The sequence below is a fragment of the Lagopus muta genome, chromosome 2, assembly GCF_023343835.1.
Source record: "Lagopus muta isolate bLagMut1 chromosome 2, bLagMut1 primary, whole genome shotgun sequence".
Classification (NCBI taxonomy): domain Eukaryota; kingdom Metazoa; phylum Chordata; class Aves; order Galliformes; family Phasianidae; genus Lagopus; species Lagopus muta.
In genome coordinates this window covers 93488076-93506336 of record NC_064434.1, presented here as the reverse complement: position 1 = coordinate 93506336, position 18261 = coordinate 93488076, and the positions used below count along the sequence as shown (strand labels likewise).

At 44.7% G+C, this 18261-nt stretch overlaps 1 protein-coding gene across 4 annotated transcripts in view; it reads right to left on the bottom strand.

Annotated features, from left to right (window-relative positions):
* GPCPD1 (glycerophosphocholine phosphodiesterase 1) overlaps positions 1-5365 on the bottom strand; it is a 39927-nt gene extending 34562 nt beyond the window's left edge. The window contains exon 1 of one of the 4 annotated variants that reach the window (XM_048935156.1): positions 5161-5365. The gene's annotated coding sequence lies outside the window, so the exon portion shown is untranslated. Of the gene's footprint in view, positions 1-721; positions 2892-4778; positions 4881-5160 lie in introns of those variants that run through there. The other 3 variants (XM_048935152.1, XM_048935153.1, XM_048935154.1) reach the window with 3 other exon arrangements.
* Positions 5366-18261: the final 12896 nt, after the last annotated feature.

The window sequence follows — 18261 nt, the reverse complement described above, 5'->3', positions numbered from 1 at the left end:
CCAAAGGTCCCACTGTCCAGCTATGACCACTTCTGAGAAGACAGAGTTCTATCCCTAGAGGGAAGTGACAAGAAACCCTAGATTAAATACTCAGATTCTGTGACCAGTAGGTGAGATGATGCCCATGTTCTAAACCCTACGTGTTTTCAAGCCTTCAATACCACCTTGCTAAAGGTGGGGAGGAACAGCAAAATCCTCTGCTCGTGTACAGAGGGACTGCTGGAGAGAAGTCATGTAATAAGTTGGAACAGCTTTGTAATAAGAAAAAAAAAGTTATATATTTCCTAATTAGCAAGTGTTAACCAATTCAGCCATATAGACTTGTGATCGTGCACAACCACCATTTATAAACAACCTCTGGGTTCAACACCACTAAAGCTGAATTCACATCTGCTGTAACCACACACGACTCAACACCAGCTTGGGGCACAAACAACTGCCTCCGTCCTGTGAGCCATCCCCTGCCTGCAGCTGGATGTAAGGGCATGCAGCTAACCCCTGTGCAGGGGAGCGATGGACACTCGCGTGAAGCTCAGCCATTTACTCACGGGATACACAAGCCCTACCCAGTAGACATTCACTCAACCCTACCAGCACTTCACATCAAAAACGTGTTTCTTCAGCTCGAGATTCTTGCTTTCACAACAGAAACAAGTTCTTTTTACCACCATATCACAGCTCTATTCTCTAATCACCCTCTCTTTGCAAAGCAGCACCTTACCTTCCACAGCTTCTGGAGGCTCCCCGAGCAGATGGTGACTGCACAGCAGCGGTACTCTGAGTCCTAAGCCCAACTGACCTGCCTTCCAAACTCTGACTCAAAAAACCCTGCCCATCAGCCAACCCCACAATAAAACAAGCTATCTGCAAGTTTTCCAGGGCAAGGACAAGATCAATAGCCTGATGGTTATGTGCAACCTTGGTTCCCTTGCTAGGAGATAAAGTTTTCCTCTTGAAACCAGGAATCTTGCAGTTTCAGAGAATTGCTTACCTTCCCTCATGCACCCACAGGAAAGGCAACAAAGGCCTCAGGCACAGTAATGTGCACACTAAATGGAAAAGAAAAACTGTACTCTTTGCTCTAACATAGCCTGTAAACATCTCCATGTTCCTCAAGGACACCTGAAGGAACGTAAGAGTGGCAGCAGGTAATGGACATCCTGAAATACAGTCTGCAAGCTCTCCTCATTCTAGAAGGATCACTTTGGGAAGTGACAAAAAAAGCAGCCACTAAAGGTACTTGGAAGAAGAGAAACATAACATTTAGCACTTCCCTTCAGTATAATACAATCAACTGATAATGGATCACAAAATACAGCTTTTCTCTACAAATGAGGTAGCAAAGGTTAGGGATGTCATCACGGATGGAGAAAACCAAGACAATTTTCAGTCGCTGTCAAAACATACCAGAACACGGAGTTCAATAATTCCCAGTCTGAAGTTTATTTGAGCCTTCTGGCTTATGCTTCTGGAGTACATCAAGCCCCTCATGACTGCAGCAGTAGCAGACGCACCTTGCCATCACACCCCCCCACCACTTACTACTTCCTTAAGCTTTCCAGTGAATTCAGAGCTGCACACCTTAGTCAAGTACTCCAAAAGATATCGGCTGTTTGCCATCCCATATCTTGCAGTCAGTATTTCAGGCTTATATGAACATATAATCTGGGACAATCCTGAAACATAATATCCTAGCTTACAAAACACTGAACAAACTTTAGACTCATCAAAATTCACAGCTTTCATGAAGCCAAATGACACGTTCTCTGAAGTAAGATTTGTAATAACATCTCCAATGGGATTGAGGCTCTGACTTCAATACCTGCAGGACAAGATGACGGGCTTGAAAGATTACGTGATCTTCCTCCTCCTCCACCCCCTTCCACTCCCATAGAGGCCTCCAGGCTCCTAAGTCTCTAAGTTACGTTTTTTTCCTGCCCACGTATTAGACAGGAACCATTTTAGGCAACTGCATTAACAAAGAATGAATAAAACATTGACTTTATCAACCACGAGATGTCTGTATGGGCTGCAGAATGGTTGGGTACAGTGAGCAGTAGCAGGAAAATAACATACCGAAATCTCAAGACGGGGCAATCCCAGACTCCAGTACAGACACAGGGAGAACTCACTGCAGGCAGCCCTGCAGGGAAGGACTTGGGGACAAAAGCTGGATACGGGCCAGCAGCATGTGCTTAGAGACCACAAGGCCGACAGGACCCTGGGCTGTATAACAGAGGGGTGGCAGCAGGGAGAGGGAAAGGATTGTCCTCCTCTGCTTTGCCTTCACGAGGCCCCATCTGGAGAACTGCCTCCAGGCCTTGGGCCCTCAGCTCAGGAAAGATGCGTTGGAGTGAGTCCAGAGGAGGTCACCAAAGGTGACCAGAGGGCTGGAGCACCTGTCCTATGGGCTGAGGGAGACGGGCTTGTTCAGTCTGGAGAAGAGAAGGGTCTGGAGAGACCTCACTGCAGCACTACAGTACACAAGGGAGACTGACTTTATACAGGGGCTGACAGTGAGAGAACAGGGAGGAATGGTTTTAAACAAAGAGGGGAAATTTGGGGTAGACGTTAGGAAGAAATTCCTTACTCAGAGGGCAGTTGGGCCCTGGCACAGCTGCCCAGAGCTGTGGTGCCCCATCCCTGGAGCTGCTCCAGGCCAGGTCAGATGGGGCCCTGAGCAGCTGAGCTTGGGGAGGAGGGAGCAGCCCTGCCTGCAGCTGGGGGTTGGAATTGCACTGTGGGCTTTAAGGTCCCTCCCAGCCCAAACCATTTTACGATTCTAATAGGGAAAGAGAGAAGAAAAAGACTAACTCTCTGGAGAAACCGACATTAGCTTTCTAAAGGGAGGGGCGAGGTACAAACGAAGGTCTTCTGTTGAAAATAAGAACTTCGAAAAAAAACCTTTAAGATAAAAGAAGCAAAATGCTGTTCTGCCAGTGCAAGGGGAGAATCCAGCTTTGTAAACTACACTCCCTTTCACGCATCTGATGAACCGTGAACTAAACCGACTTAAGTTTCTAGATGCTAGATGACCTAGATCAAATGATACACTGACCCTTTACCATGACTTTATCCACTGAGGATAATTTGTATTCGGCAAGATAACAAGGAGAAAGCCAAAGCAAAGCAACCTTATCTTGAAATACAGCACGATACCTCTTTGCACCTCTCCTTGCAGACCCTATCCAGTAAATGATGCTACTGATAGAAGGGTCTGCCATAAAACTGTCGTCCTGAAACTCCTGAATAACATTACATTTAAAGACGAGTGGATAACATAGAACATACTTTTTTCCCCCACCACAAGGATAAAATACAACCAAAGCCGCTTTTTAATGATTAAAAAAAAATATATATATATATATATATATATATATCTCTCCAGGCATCTAAATTTTTACATATGTACTTAACAGGATTTTTCAAAGGTGCTTGGACAGAAAACATTTAAATTAGAAACCCAGGTACCACAATAATCCTATAATGTACTTTAATACCTCGAGTGATCTAGTCCTTAAAGTAAGAATATTTTAACCACCGTATCACTGAATTTGCTTAGTTGTCTGTAGAACGGCAGTCAACCTGTGTACAAAGAGGCTCCTTCACACGAATAGCACACATTCCCTCACCAAACCAACCAATGCAAGTTAATGCAAAAAGCAAGCATATACTCAAATCATTTCAAAATATTGGTGCTGCTTTGCATACACAGAGCAAAAGAGCAAGATCCACAGGGCTGTGCTTTGTACGTCCCTTGCTTTAAGCAGACACTCTCCACCTTAAAAGCGCACACTGGTGAGACTTATCAACGCCAAGAGAGGTCCAGCTCAGGTCAGGGGAAAGGTGCCGCAATCGCAGCCAAGCCGTCTGACAGCAGGACGCACGTTGGCCTGAGCAGGGTTAGCACAGGGCACTGCAGCCCAGATTTGCACGGCATCTATTCACACACAATTAAAACTTAACACGGAGAACAGACTTCGCAGCTTGCTGTTAGCATCAGAATATTACAGAATACATTTAAAGTACCCAATTATCGCTACTTAGTTTTATTATACTTAGCACCAGAATTTCAGAAGGTGAGAGGGCGTGCTTATGAAGACGTCAACTGGGCGAGAATTTCACAAGCTGTATTACAGCACCAACCCCTTCGTGCCCTCCCGCACAGCCAGCGGGTTCTGCCAGCCCCACAGCGCGCTACGCAGGACGGCCGCAGAGCCAGCAGCGCCCTGCTGCACTGCAGTACGAGCAGCGGGCAGAAAACAAACTCGCAGGGGCGATGCAGACACACCGCGCTGGCTCAAAGGCAGGAATTTCCCCACGCCACAGTGCTTCTTTAGACCGTGATCTTTAAAAAAAAACACGAGGAACGGCACCATTTCAGCAACACGCCGCCCGCTCCGTTTCTCGCTGTCGTGCCCGCGGCCAGCAATGCGCTCCGGGAGGCGCCCGCTGGCACCGCCAGCCCCCCCCCGCTCGGCCGCGGGCAAAGCGCACGCAGCGCCACAAAGGCACGCCTCCTCCAGCAGCCCGAAGCCGACGAGCCCCCTCGCGTGAGCAGCTTGTGCTCTCCGCGAAGCGTCACCGCGCGGAGACGTAAGAACGTTCTGTACGAGTAATCGTACAGAGGCGCCACTCCAGCGCCCTGACGGGATGAGCCGCCCACTAAACAGGGCAAACAAAAGAGCGCCGCCGACACACGCCCCAGCCCGCTCGGCGCGCGCACGGCCGCTCTTCTCCTCAGCTCCAACGGCCGCCCCCCGCACGCGCGCCCTCACCTCGCACCGCCAACCGGTTCCAGCTGCCCCCGGCCGCAGCGGGCAGAGGAAGCGCGGTGCTAGGCGGGGCGGCCCCACGTGACGCCGCGGCCGCCTCGGCCCCACCCCCCTGCTAGACGCAGCCAATGAGAAGCCGGCATGAAGGGTAGAGGAAGCCGCGCCCTTTCCTCGAAAGCCCCCGGGGGCCGCGCGCGAGGGGCAGGGGGCACCGCGCCCGACCTCCGCACGGCGAGGCGCCGGCAGCCCTGACTCCCCTCCCTGTAGCCGCGAGGAGCGGAGGTACGGTGCAGTCACGCTGCCATAGTCACGCTGCCACGCTGCCCTCCGGCCAGCTCTCTCCCTGCTCCTAGCGTCCCCCCTCTCCGACCCAGCCGACACGGACTGACCTGACCCAGGCGTGGCTCTGTACTCTCCGCCCTCTTTGTACGTTCGCCGCCCGCGCTCCCTGCCCCTCCTCCTGCCACCGCCGCTGCCCAGGACCGCCTGACAGCGCGGGGCGCGGGGGAGGGGTTGGGGGGGCGGCGGCGCGGCCGCCAACCGCTTCCAGCTGCCCTCCGCCGCAGCGGAACGCGGGGTCGAGCGGAACTACCCTGTGACGTCACCGCACCGACGCCCGCATTCGGCCCTCTCCCTGCCGCAGCCAATGAGAAGCTGCTTGGGATCCGGGGGGCGGGGCCAATAGGACGCATAAATCGTTCGCTGAGAGAATTGATGGAGCTCGGTGCTGCTGGTGTCGGTCGGTGATGAGCTGTGGTGGGAGCCGGCTGAGAAACCGCTCGTCCTCTATGCAGTGCTAGGAGGGCTAGCGCTGTAATCGGCACTCTGCGCTGTCCTGCCTGTTCCCTAAACGTACATAAATATGTTGCACTCATTCATCCCCTCCAGCGTGTTTGTAAGCAATTTCTGGTGGAAGACCTACATGTTGTAAGGAAAATGAGTATTGTAAATGAATCGTAATGTCAGAATTTGCCTACTGTTACTTATTTTTGAGTTGCTCAAGTGCTCATGTGAGTACTGCAGAATCAGAGTGCCTTGCTGAAACAAACTAACAAAAAGCAAAACAGGGAGAGATAAGTATTAAAGAAAATTACAGCTCAAAACTGCAGCTGAATTATCGCACAAAAGCAACTACAGCTGAGAGCACTTTGTGCCAAAGCTGAAGGGTGATGAAGAGTTAATTCCTCTGGGTAAGGAGGTAGGAGGGTTGGTGAAGGTTTATTGCAAAGTGAGGGTGAGTGTGGACTGCTGCAGTAACAAACCCTGTGTAACCAGTAAATGCTAAGAGCCATCACTTCTGCAGCTACAATCAACAGCGAGCTGAAGAAAGAGGGAGACTAAGGGGAGTGAAAATACTACTTAAAAAATCATTACCTCCTTGGTTTTCTTTTTGCTCATTTTCAAGGTTCATCCAAGCCATTTGCTGTTGAGCTGGTGGAGAACTGAACAGTTTGAAGTGTGCTTTGTTGTGTTAAACTTTTTAAAAGTAGGCTTTGTGATGTGGTGCCAGCATCATGCTATGAAACTGCATCACTGAGCTGCTGTTAACAGCTACAAGTGTGGCGCTCAGGCTCTTCCAGCTCCAACATTTGTTCCAAAAATATCCCTATCCTGTCAAAGCTATTACTGCATTTCCTACAACAATTCAGTATGGCCAAAAATTGCAAGTTAAACTCCAATTGGATTCAGGAAGCACTAATGTATTAATTTCATTAAAGTCTATATCTTCCTCCTAATATAATTCAGCAGAGTTGAAATGGTTTGAGGATTTGTTTTCTTCCTTGTAAATTGAAGTGGTTGATTGCAGCCGAAAGCTGACATTCTTTCAAACAAGCCATGTTTTAGTTCTTCAGATATCTTCACTGGTTTAGCATTCTTTCCAAATGAACAAATGCAGTAGCAATTGTTGTGCTGCATTAAGAGCGACAGCTGATTCCAAACAGCCTAATTTGTCATGGCAACTTTGAAAGACTAATTTTCTTTCTGAAGACGACTCAGCTGTCAAAATCTAAGATGATGTTCTTCATTCTGTAATTAATAAGGCTTTTCAAAGGAAGAAATTTTGTTTAACTTGATGATTAATTTCTCTGAACAATTAATGTTACCACGATTGCATCAGTAGGTTTGAGGCAAGTCATGTACTCTCTTTTTCTCAACCTGCAAGATCCCTATCTTACCTTGCTCTGAAGCTTTTCACTGAAATATAATTTTCAATAACATATTCCTGTAAATAATTCCACTGTAGTACTTCTTGGCCTTATTGAATAAAACAAAACCAGCTAATTAAGAACGATGATTAAGCTTGTAGTCAGTGTAAAATAGGGCAAAGAGGGAAGGGGTGGAATAGGAAATGTTGTTATGTCCAGACTAAATGCAGAAAAAAATCAACATTATTTCTATACTTCCTCACCCTCCTAAGGAGCTGCTGCAATATGGTTGGGACAGATAAGGTTGTACTTTGCTGTGTTTTGGCAAAGAAGTCTCAGCCACTCCTTATGATCGTATAAAAATGTAAGAGCACAAAGAGTTAGAACTTTTCTTAAGGACCTATTCAAAAAGTTAGGATTGGTACTCTGCTTTTCTCACCTAGCAACAGAATGAAAGCAAAGGAAGCAGGGTTTCATATCACAGAATTGTAGGGGTTTGTGGGAAAATCTGGGGATCATCAAGTCCAACCTGCTGCTAAAGAAGGTTCTGTACAGCAGGGTGTGTGGGAAAGTGTCCAGGTGGATCTCGAATACGTCCAGAGGAGACTCCACAACCTCTCAGGGCAGCCTGTCCCAGTGCTCTGTCACTCTCAAAACAAAGAAGCTCTTTCTCATGTGCCTATGGAACTTCCTGTCTTCCAGTTTGTGCCCGTTGCCCCTTTTTCCATTGCTGGGCACTACTGAGAAGAGACTGGCCCTATCCTCTGGACACTTGCCCTTTAGCTATTCATAAATCTTGGTAATATCAGAAAGCCTGAACTGAATCAAGTTGGTGTTTGCAAGAAATCCCAAGGAGATTCAGAAAGACAAGGGTACAAAATTCATTTGACATGTGCAAACACAAGCTGTCTATTCACATGTGCATGCTGAAAAACCCATTTTCCCCTTTTTACTCTAGTAGTTTAAGAAGTTACTCAACCAGCAGTGTGTGGCAAGTCAGTTTGTTCCTGTGATGGTGCTTTGGTGAACACTTCTATGAGCAAGAGAGAATGAGCAGAAGGATGTCCTGCAAGCTTTCTCCCTCAGCAATGTGAAACTTATACTAAAAACTGCTCCTTGCCCCAAGGCATGACACAGGGCATGAAGTGGGACTAGGGCTGAGCCGCAGGCAGAATATCAGTGCAGCCTTGAGGCTGTGCTGATTCAGAAGTCCAAGGGCACTTACGCAGACTTTTTTTGCAAATATTGACAAAAGCCCAAGTGCAGGAAGTAAGGTCTCATGTATAGAATACACTAGCAAATCTATTCTGACTGGGCAGTAGGGAAATGCCTCTGAGGTTTTATGTACTTCTTTTCCAGCCATTTCTGTGGCCTAAGCAGTATTTTCTCCTGCTACCAGAACTTAAGATTCAACATACAAATCAAGATTCTTTCATAATGTGAGCACTTAGAAAGATTTCGAACGCCAAATCCTATGTGCTCCCTCCTTCAATTACAGTCTGTGTTATAAATTCCAGTGAAGTAGATCTACTGCCACCAGTGCTTGTGGTTGATGAAAGCTGTGTACGTCTCGATGAACTGCAGTCCTTATTTTACTGCAGTCTTCCAGGGGTGCTGTGAATAAAAATAGCTTGTAATATTATGCAAATGGATGCATAGCATTAGGCATGCAGTATCCAGTTTGGAGTAATGCTATTTTTTTTATCCTTATTCTTGAAAATTCCCTTGTGACCTTTTTCCTGGTACTGAGAATATTGCTGTGTCATTGTGTAGTGTGAAATCTGGACAATTTACACACACTGAGGAAAAGTGATGCTAAGGGCCTGGGAGGTATTAAGCAAGAAAGAAAACTACAAGATTAGCATGGCAAAATCCTCTCATTCTCACAGAAAATGGTTCTGTTCTTGCAATGGCAATTTTCTCTGTAATGTGTACTATAATAATGTGTAATATACTTTGCCTGTGGACAAGTTAGCAGTTAGGGAGCACAGAAGCACATCAGATTAGTGAGTAATAAGAAAAGAAGGGTGTTTTAAAAACTTTCAGATGCTTGCAATGGGAAAAGCTAGAAGTTAAGCAAGAGGTGTAGAGGGAGTGTAGGAATGCTATTGCAGATTTGCAATAGCTCAGATTTCTCTCTGGCTGGGGGAGGTTATTGTTACCTAGATGTGCTGGTGAGAAACATGGCAGTGTATCACAAGTGTGGAGGAGAGCATCCCTAAATATCAAATGATAGAAATATTATATGACTAAATTTAAAATGATACCCTTAAGTGGTTACTGTTAAAAATATCAAATTTATGTGATGGTAGAAAATAGTTAGAGATACCCAACTTTCTCCTTTAGAAGACTCAGTCATTTGGAAATGATGTTAATTTTCATGTAACATTGTCTACAACTGATTTGAGATTATACCACAGAAAATTATCTCCCGAAACCCCACTTGCTAATAAAGTACCACAGAAATGAGGTTTGGATTGGAAATAAGACATACTGGGATCTTGTCCCAGCATGATTTGCTTCTTAATCTAAGCAATTTGATGGTTTCTGGAATGAAAGATGTATTAGTTTTATTGTGAAGCTTTCAACATTTTAAGTTTTATTTCGTGTATGTGTAGTATTCTGTAAACCCCAAGCTCTGTCTGCATGCCAACTGCAAACTATTCTTGAGCCATTTCTGTAAAACTTCCTGTGCTCTTACAGTCTCCATCTGGTTGACTTTGAAATTCTGCCTCGGAGCTGCTGTGCTCATTTTACCAGCAGCACCTGTTTCACTGCGTCAGAAACAAGGGTGCCCAACAAATGTAGAGCAATGGCAGTTGTGGATATAACAGAGATTAAGATAGTGGGTTTGTTTGGTTTGGTTTTATCTCAAGAACAGGAGGAACACCTGCCTTAATACAAGTAGAGACTGGTTTCCTGTGACAACAGTATGACTGCTGTGGTTCAAAATCCGCTTTCAAAGGTCGTGTTTGTGCTCTAAGTGAAATGTGTGCCTGAATTTTATGCTTTGCCAGATAACAATAGTAGTGATGCAAGCGATTCCTTTGGACTCTGTGAGTCAGAGGTAGCGATAATGCTGGGTACCATCTGCCAGTGCTCTGTGCTTCTGGGGATTAAATAATACTGCTGTGACCAGTACCTGTGTGAATATCCACACGTCCAACAGGGGCAGAAATTTGCCACTTCATATTGTCCATTGGAGCTGCCTATTTCCAGACTCAATCTTTCTTGAAATAATGCCTTCCAAGAATGTACTTATGTGCAGAAAGTAAGTGGAGGACCGCACATTCAGAAGAGGCGAAAGTTAGCTTTTCCCACTCTACCACTTTTGTTCCCCATCCATGTGCTGCTTGTACCAATGATGAAAGATGTAGGTGCTTAGAGTAAGTTTGAGTTATTGACATCAAACTCTTTCAAAGCACGGACTCCCGCCTGTGATTGATCGTGTTTATATTCATTAAATATGTGCCAGATTCTCTTGCAGACCCTAGGGTTTACTGCACTGTAGCTCCTGGGAATGCAGCCATACTCTAGAGATGCAGGTTTTTTTCCTATGACCAAAGATCAGCATGTGGAGAAGCTAAAACTCTGCCTGGCCTATGCCAGTCTAGCAACTGGTGGCAACAATTTGGCTTTACTATCCCTGTTATTATACTTCTTCTGGCCCTACATTAACCTTTCCCTTAGTTATACCATCTCTCTGCCAGAAAGTTTTCACCTTTTTATATATATTTAGGTTAGTTCTGTGTTGGGCTGATGGGCTGAAAAAACTCAAAGCCAGTCTGGGTGAATTTTAGAGCTGACTTACCATGAGGGGGAACAGCAGCAGACAGAAGTTTGATCAGCTTTAGTTGCTGGGAAGTTGCACGCTGAGACAGTGGAGTTGTAGCAAAAACAGTCCAGAGACAGATGAAATCATCTGAGGTTTGGAACAGAAACAAGCATTGGTAAGCAACCTGAGAGGACTTCTGAAAGAAAAATGTGGAACACATCAGTTACTTTACATGTGTTCTTTACTCGTCTGTCTGTGCCATACTTGGTACATGACTCTTGTAAGCTGAGCATGCCCATTCTACCCTCAGCATTAAAAATGTTCCAAACTAAGATCTTGAAGGCCAACAAGATGCAAATGTAAGAAAGCTTTTGGAGCAATTCTCACTCTCGTTATTATTGCTGGGAGGAAGTAAGAATTCCTACCTCCTACTTCTGCAGAATATATATAGACATACATAACTTTAAAGATGACAACATCCCTTGTTTTGTAAATGCAGATTTACTTGCAGCAGGCCGTTGTTCTTGATGTCTGACAGTTCTCTTCCACGTGCTCACATGGAACTTCACAAATTTGAAGTTCACATTTTAGTGAAAGCTCTAAAGATTAAGAGCAACAACTATCAACATGCAAGACTGGTGATTAAAATGACATGCACAGCTGAACAATGCACAGCCTTTGTGTGACAGCAGCAGAAATTGGTTTATCAGGTTAACAGGCATGCAGAGGACGAAAAAGTACAAAACAAACAAACAACCAAACAACAAAGGTGCAAAGATCTGTTGATATATGGGCTGGTCTTCTCACCAAACAAAAGAGTACCATGTCTAATGGCAGCAAAGCAAAAGCTATGAAGTCTAGGCTGTAGCTGTTATGAGGTAGTGAGATCTCAAGACTGAGCTTGTTGGCTGGATGTGAGCACCTTTTTTTGAGGAATCCCAGACAAGGACCGGAAATCTTTCTGTCTGCTGTCAACCATAAGACCAAAAGGGGACCAGGTTGCCAGAGGACTGGCCCAATCCCATGCCTGTGCACAAAGGCAGCATGGATGGAGCTTTGTCTGACTGACTACAGGCAGACTGAGGAGCAATTGACTTCGATGTGTGAGCCTCTGCTTTATCTCTGTATTGCAGTCTTAAAGCTCAGCTGCTGTTCACATGCCAGGGAAGCTGCTTGTTTGTGCAGCTGCTGAAGGAACAACCCTGTGTACTGTCTCAGCCCTTCCTCTCAGGACCTGACCTATGGGGAGCAAGTAAGGAGGATAATGGCTAAAGGTGACCACGGGGAAGGCTTCCAGAGAGGAAGAGCTGTGCTGCAGTCCAAGGCTGAATTTGGCCATCCCAAACCCAGGCCAGCGCTCTGCAAAATGCACAAAGCACTTTTGGTCAAAACACAATCTGGCTGGTCATCACCAGAGTACAGGACATCAGTCCTGGGCACTGTTTTGAGACGCAACCATCAGTCACTTGACTTAAGCTGCTTGAATTACTCTAGAAAATAATTCAGACCAAAATGTATTTTCATATATTCATTGTGGAAATACGGCGTTGCTCATTCTCAGGGCTGCAGGAAATCCTGCTGCTTTGAGAGGAGAACCCACTGCTTTTGTTAGTGATGACACTGGGCTGAAGCTGTGTTATGGAAAGTCATGCTGCTCTAAACAGCAGCCACCTACCTCCAGAGTAGAAGTATATTCGCCTTGAACATCTGCTAATGCTGAATTGCTGTCAGCTATGTATTGTGGTACGAACCTTCACCTTTTAAAGCACAAATAAATGTGTTACCGTAAGGAGTGAAGTGAGTTTCTGCTCACACATTTGATCTATTTTAGTGTCAGTGGTGACCCTGTATTCTTTACCTGCTCTCTTCCAGGATAAGAAGCAGCTGTAATTGTCTCCACTGTTTCCTGTCAAAGTATTGTTCCACAAAAAATTATGCCCGCTGAAAATCAAACCAGTTTTTAATATTATTAGGGCAAAATGGTGCTCGAGAGTCCTGGGAACTGGGAAGATGAACTGTATTACGGGATTGTATAACACTCAAAAGACTTCCTGGAGTCTAAACATTCACCTTTGTTGAGTAGAATCATTTAGATTAAAGAAAGCTGAGAATCAGGCAACTAAAGCAAGTGTGATCTTTCAGTGGGTTCCACTTTGGGGGCTGGGGACCACAGTGTGTGCACATGGCCAAAATCTGCTAAGGTTCTCATGCTTTGGTTGAAATGAGGAATGGATCCTTTTTAGGGTGTGGGTGTTGAAAGACACCTCCAAAACCTCATTGTTTCTACCCTGGGACTGAACTGCTGGAAAGGTTGTGAACAGGGTAGGCTGCTTCTAAGGAAAGGGAACTGCCTTGCCTTTGCTTGCTTGATGAGCTGTTACGTTTGCTTTCTAACTCCTTTATCTCACAGATCTTCTGCACATGATTCTAAACCAAGCCAAGGGTCAAGCTGAACGAAATCGAACTCACTGAAAATATGGTAAAGGAACCACAGTTCGGCATATCCTTACTCAGTTTGTGACTTGTGCACTGGGATCACCACCTCCAGCTGCCCAGCTGAGATAAAAGTGTATTTCTTCAAACTCTCTAAAGGATAGAAGGGGATGAATGACTCAGTGAAAGCGGACAGGAAAAGGAACAGACAAAAGGAAAAAAATAAACAGTGGCAAAGGATACAATGTAAAGCAATGAGCAACTGACCTTGGTATACTGAAGCTACTCAGCTGCTTATTTCCTGTTTAATTCTGCAGCAAGCTCCAGACATTGAATATTTTCTAATCTAAATAAAGGGCTATGGTTTGTTTTGTCAAATAATTTTACACAAAGCAGATGTTCTAGCAGAAATGCGCATTCAGAAAATGCCTTTCATTTCATTAACCTCAGCAGTTTGGAAGATATTACAGAAAGTAAGCAAAGATATCCTGTTTTTTCGAGACGTGAGATTACACAAGATGCCTGCAATGCCTGCACTGCTCAGAATTGGTTTTGGGTTTTGTTGTTGTTGTTGTTTTTAATCTCTGAGTTAAGGCACAATTTTTGAAGAAGTATGTTACAAAGAAATGTTACAGACAAGGAGCCTGGCTGTCAGCATCTCCTCCTTTCAGCGCTGACACATGTTGCTGTCTCTCCTGTCTTGGCTGCACACCTTATGTCCTAGGACATCAAGATCCTGTTCTGCACTGGGAGGGGTGAGAGGCAGAGTGCAGGGCTCCTCCCAAATCTCAGCAAAAACCATCCAGCAAAAGGAGGTAATAAAGTAGCTGTTACAATACAACATAATCGAAATGGTGGTTGCCAGCTCCCCACATACAATGTCTGCACAGCTCCTAAAGATTCTCACCCCCTGGGATCATATTTTCCAAAACTGGTGGGTGGATTCAGCATGTTTTGGGAAGCAGGAGGAAGCAGATAATAAATACAAACACACAGCCTAGCCGTGTTGACCTCCATTTTCTTCAGAAGCTGGATGAAAACAAAAATAGCATGTTAAAAACAGAAAAACAAATTTGGCACTAAGAAGATAGCAGGCAGAATGACTTCCACAGAACAACACCAGGCTCCTTCAACAGCTTTATGCCCTGGGGCTTCAGTTATGTCATAATTTTATTTGCCCACTCACAAATGTGAGTCTCAGCTGTAACTTTTCTGACAGCAGCTATATTTAAAATGAAAAAAATGGGTTTGCATTGAGGAGACTTGCTCATAAGCTCAGGGAGCAGTGAAACACTGTGACTTACAGTCATCCTGACTTCATTATCTGTTTCCAAACATTAATTATTGGCTGCAATATCTTACTTTGTTTACTCTGTATCTTATCTCAGAACTTCATCCTTCAGCCCTTAATCGTGTTGTAATCCTTGTTTTCAATAAGATTGATTGCAAGAAGGAGGATTATTTGTGTAAATAAATTATTAACTGGAAATCATGTACAAGTCCCCACAAGTAGCCTACTCAGCTATTCCTGACTGCAGAAATAAGTAGTTATTTGCTAGAGGCCTGATCCATCATCAGTGGCTATTGATGGATATTTGTTGGCTTCAATATGCTTTAGTTTGGGCTTTTGTACTATGTTTTGTTGTCCTCTGAGACCTGGTAATGACTCTCATATTGAATGCCACCATCAAGGGTTGGGAAATTTGTAGAGGCACAACCCACATGGGGAGAAATGGCCTCCTGCTCCTCCCAGCTCACAAAGCCTACGAGGACAATATGAGTGCTTATGCACTACAGATTTCTTGTGTTCTTAGTGTTTTACTGCATCCATGACCTTTATTCTAGGTGGTGGCAATCTTCAGAGGGCTCACATGAACTGCCTGTGGCCCTTGTTCTCTCTCAAAATTGTTGTTCATCTGCACTCATCATCAATACCTCAATCAGAACTGGTGCTGTGCTGGATGGGGGAAGAGAACTCACACAGGGGATATCAAAATTTGGGGCCATTTTTCTGTTTTCCCCATGTTTTCTGTGGGGGAGTGCTAGGGTGAGTCCCGCAGTCCTCCTCCAGGGCAGTGCTGCCACCCCCAGAAAAGCAATTTAAGGGGTGAAATCACAGCCCTTCGAATCATTTGTTCAGTACTAGGGAGGCTTGTGGCCAGCTGGTTCCAATGGTACTTTGCTGTCCTGTAGAGGCAGTGGCCATCAGTTCAAAGGTCTGCTAACCAGGTCTAGCATCATTGGTGTGCAGAAGCTTCAGGTGAATATATTTCTTTAGTACCGCGGTTTGCAAAATGAATACTGGTGACCACAGAGCTTTCCCATCACTGGCTTTGGACAAAACCTGACTCCTTCTCTGGCCTTGCTCAGCAGAAACTGAGCACAACCTGCTCTGAGCCTACCAAAGAGAAAGCCCTGTGTGCCTTGCATTGATAAGCTGTGTACACTGGGGGCAAAGCCTTCAGTCCTGTCACTTCCATATTGTGCTGACCCATTTCTTTCTTCTCTTTCCTGCAGGGAGACAGCTGTGCCACATTTCACCTGGTGCCAGACCCATTCAAGATTGAGAGCTGCTTGACAAGGAAGACATAGAAAGGAAGGGAGAGCAAAATGAAGTGAATCTCGTCAGATTATTCAGAACCCCGGGCTCTCTCCAATGTTTATATGGGTTAAAGCATCAATTCTTCATCAGTCCTAGGCAATAGCTGGACACAATCCTGGCAGGCAGCTCTCAGTTGCCTTGTTTGAGCAGGGAGGTTGTACCGCATGAGCTTCTGAGGTCGCTCCTACCTCAGCCATACTGCACTTCTGTGATTCTCCCATCTCTGAGATGCCCAGTGGAGATTTCCCTTTACAGAGAAAAACTTTCAGCTGTTTCATCAAGCCAGATACATGGCGGGTTTTTTTCCATCTGTGCCGGCAGGGAATGTGTTTAGAAAATGAGAACACATGGGAAAGATGGAGTAGCTCCACTACACGAGCTCCCACCTTCTATGCAGTTACTTGAGGAGGTGGTACCAATCCTGGAGACAATAGGCAGAAATAGAAATAAACTTCAGAACAGGGTTCAAACACCACAAGGATGGATTGCATGTGGAAAAGCAGGGAGAGCCAAATGACCCCACTTTCACAGAACGCAAGGGTATAAAAGATAGCTGTTCCTAGATTTAACACTGGCATAAGCCACATTATTGACGATCAATATAGAAAATGGAAACAATGTATTTTTTTTTAGATCTCAACTATTTTCTGCATTTGCGTGCTTGATGCCTCAGCTTGCATACAGATAAGCTGGTTCATGAACAATACAGCATCAATTCCATTGCAACTGACTGTTCAAAAGACAAGAGGAAGTAATTATCATTGTTTACATCAGCCATTGCCTTGCAGCTGTTGTGTTAAGAGAACATGTCCTAGGATAATCAGTGTTTTGTAGCTGTATTTTCCTTGTGAAATGTCCAATCTTAGTGCCTTCTGTTTCTCATGGTGTGATGAAGTCCAGCACATAGTCAGACAAAATCTTAAAGCTAGAAAATAACTCTGGTAGAGCTGAGAGTTTGATGAGAAGCTGGAAGGATCTATTGTTGTCTTTAGTCGTATTTGTATTGCAGTGAATAGATGTGGCTGTATTGTTTTCTCAGGCAAAATGCCACAGCATATTTTGAATTATTAAGTTATCTAACACTATAACAGTATCTTGGACAAGGATAGCAAAGGAAGCATGGGGTATTAAGGGAAGTCCAGAGAACACTGATAGAATGTTCTTCCAACAGAAGAAGCAGTTTTTCTGGGCAAGTTTAAGAAAAGGTCATAAAATTGATCTTTCCTCCCATGGTGCATGAGCATTTTCCTCATTTGTCGATGTGTTGAACAGCAGTTAATTCTGACTTTGTAATGTACAAAGGATAACTTGGGGAAAATCTCTGGAAAAAGAAATCACGTGTTTCAGATTACGTGTTATATTTTTGTTTGGTAGATTAAGAATTGAAAAATTAAGTCAGATTCTCGAGGGTAATATCTTCTACCTTTCATCCTGGGGCAAGATGAGATCATTCTAAATCCGAGAGCTGTGTCACAGCTCATATATTCTGTACCAATTTAAGGATGAGCAGAAGCGCAAGTCATGCCCCACCTTTCAACATAAAATATGTACATTGTTTGCCATGACTGCACCATAAAAGAGCATGCTGTTAAGAACTGCTCTGCTAGCTGCATTCTTTTCATCACAGTTTTACTCTTTTCATCCTGTGGTCAAGCCTGTTTTACCTCTTGGCTGCCCCTGTCCATCCAGAGCAAGGATGTAGATAAGTATAACAACCTCTCAAAGAAGCAAACATTAAAAGGCAAAAGGAAAGCTGACTTGGCAACTCTGGCAGGTTTTAGACTCCAACTGCGGTCATCAATCCCAGACCTCAAACACTGCTTCATAAATGCTTCATATACCTGTGAATAGTGCTTCTTACAGATACACGTGAAGAATTAAGAGAATAGTACTTGATTCCAGAACTCAAGTGTACTATCAGCACAAAAAGCTTGCATTCAAAGGTCAAGAGCAATCTGGTGACACACAGCCAAGTTCCTTCAATTGCAGGGAAGTGGTGTTGACGGCCAACCAAAGGCAAATCTAAACACGTATACTTTAATCTCCATTTCATCTACTTCCCGTAGTGTTTCTAAGTTTACCTACCATGGCAGTTACTTTGATTGATTTTATAGTTCTTCTTCATATATCCCAACCATGAAAAAGTCATTTTTTACAAACCCCACCCAGGATATAATCAACTCGCTTGTAATGAGCAAATCAACATCATGGATTTTTGGGGGACCATTTGAATGACAGAGACCCATCTCAAAACAGGAAGCAGATTCCTGCCTAAGTGCTGCTCAATAGAAATTGCTCTGTCAACATTGTCAATGTCTGGCAGGCATTAACTTAGTGTGATATCAACTGTGAGCGATAAAAATCTGGGCACGCCTGCAGTGGCCTGCTTTGGATGACCAGCAATCTTCATGAGAAACCATGCCCTGGGTTCCTGGAAGCCGACCATGAAAGTTTTGATATGTTTGCCAGATAACAAAAATGACTGTATATCTTAAAACCCTTTGTATGCTCTTATTACTGCCCCGAGCT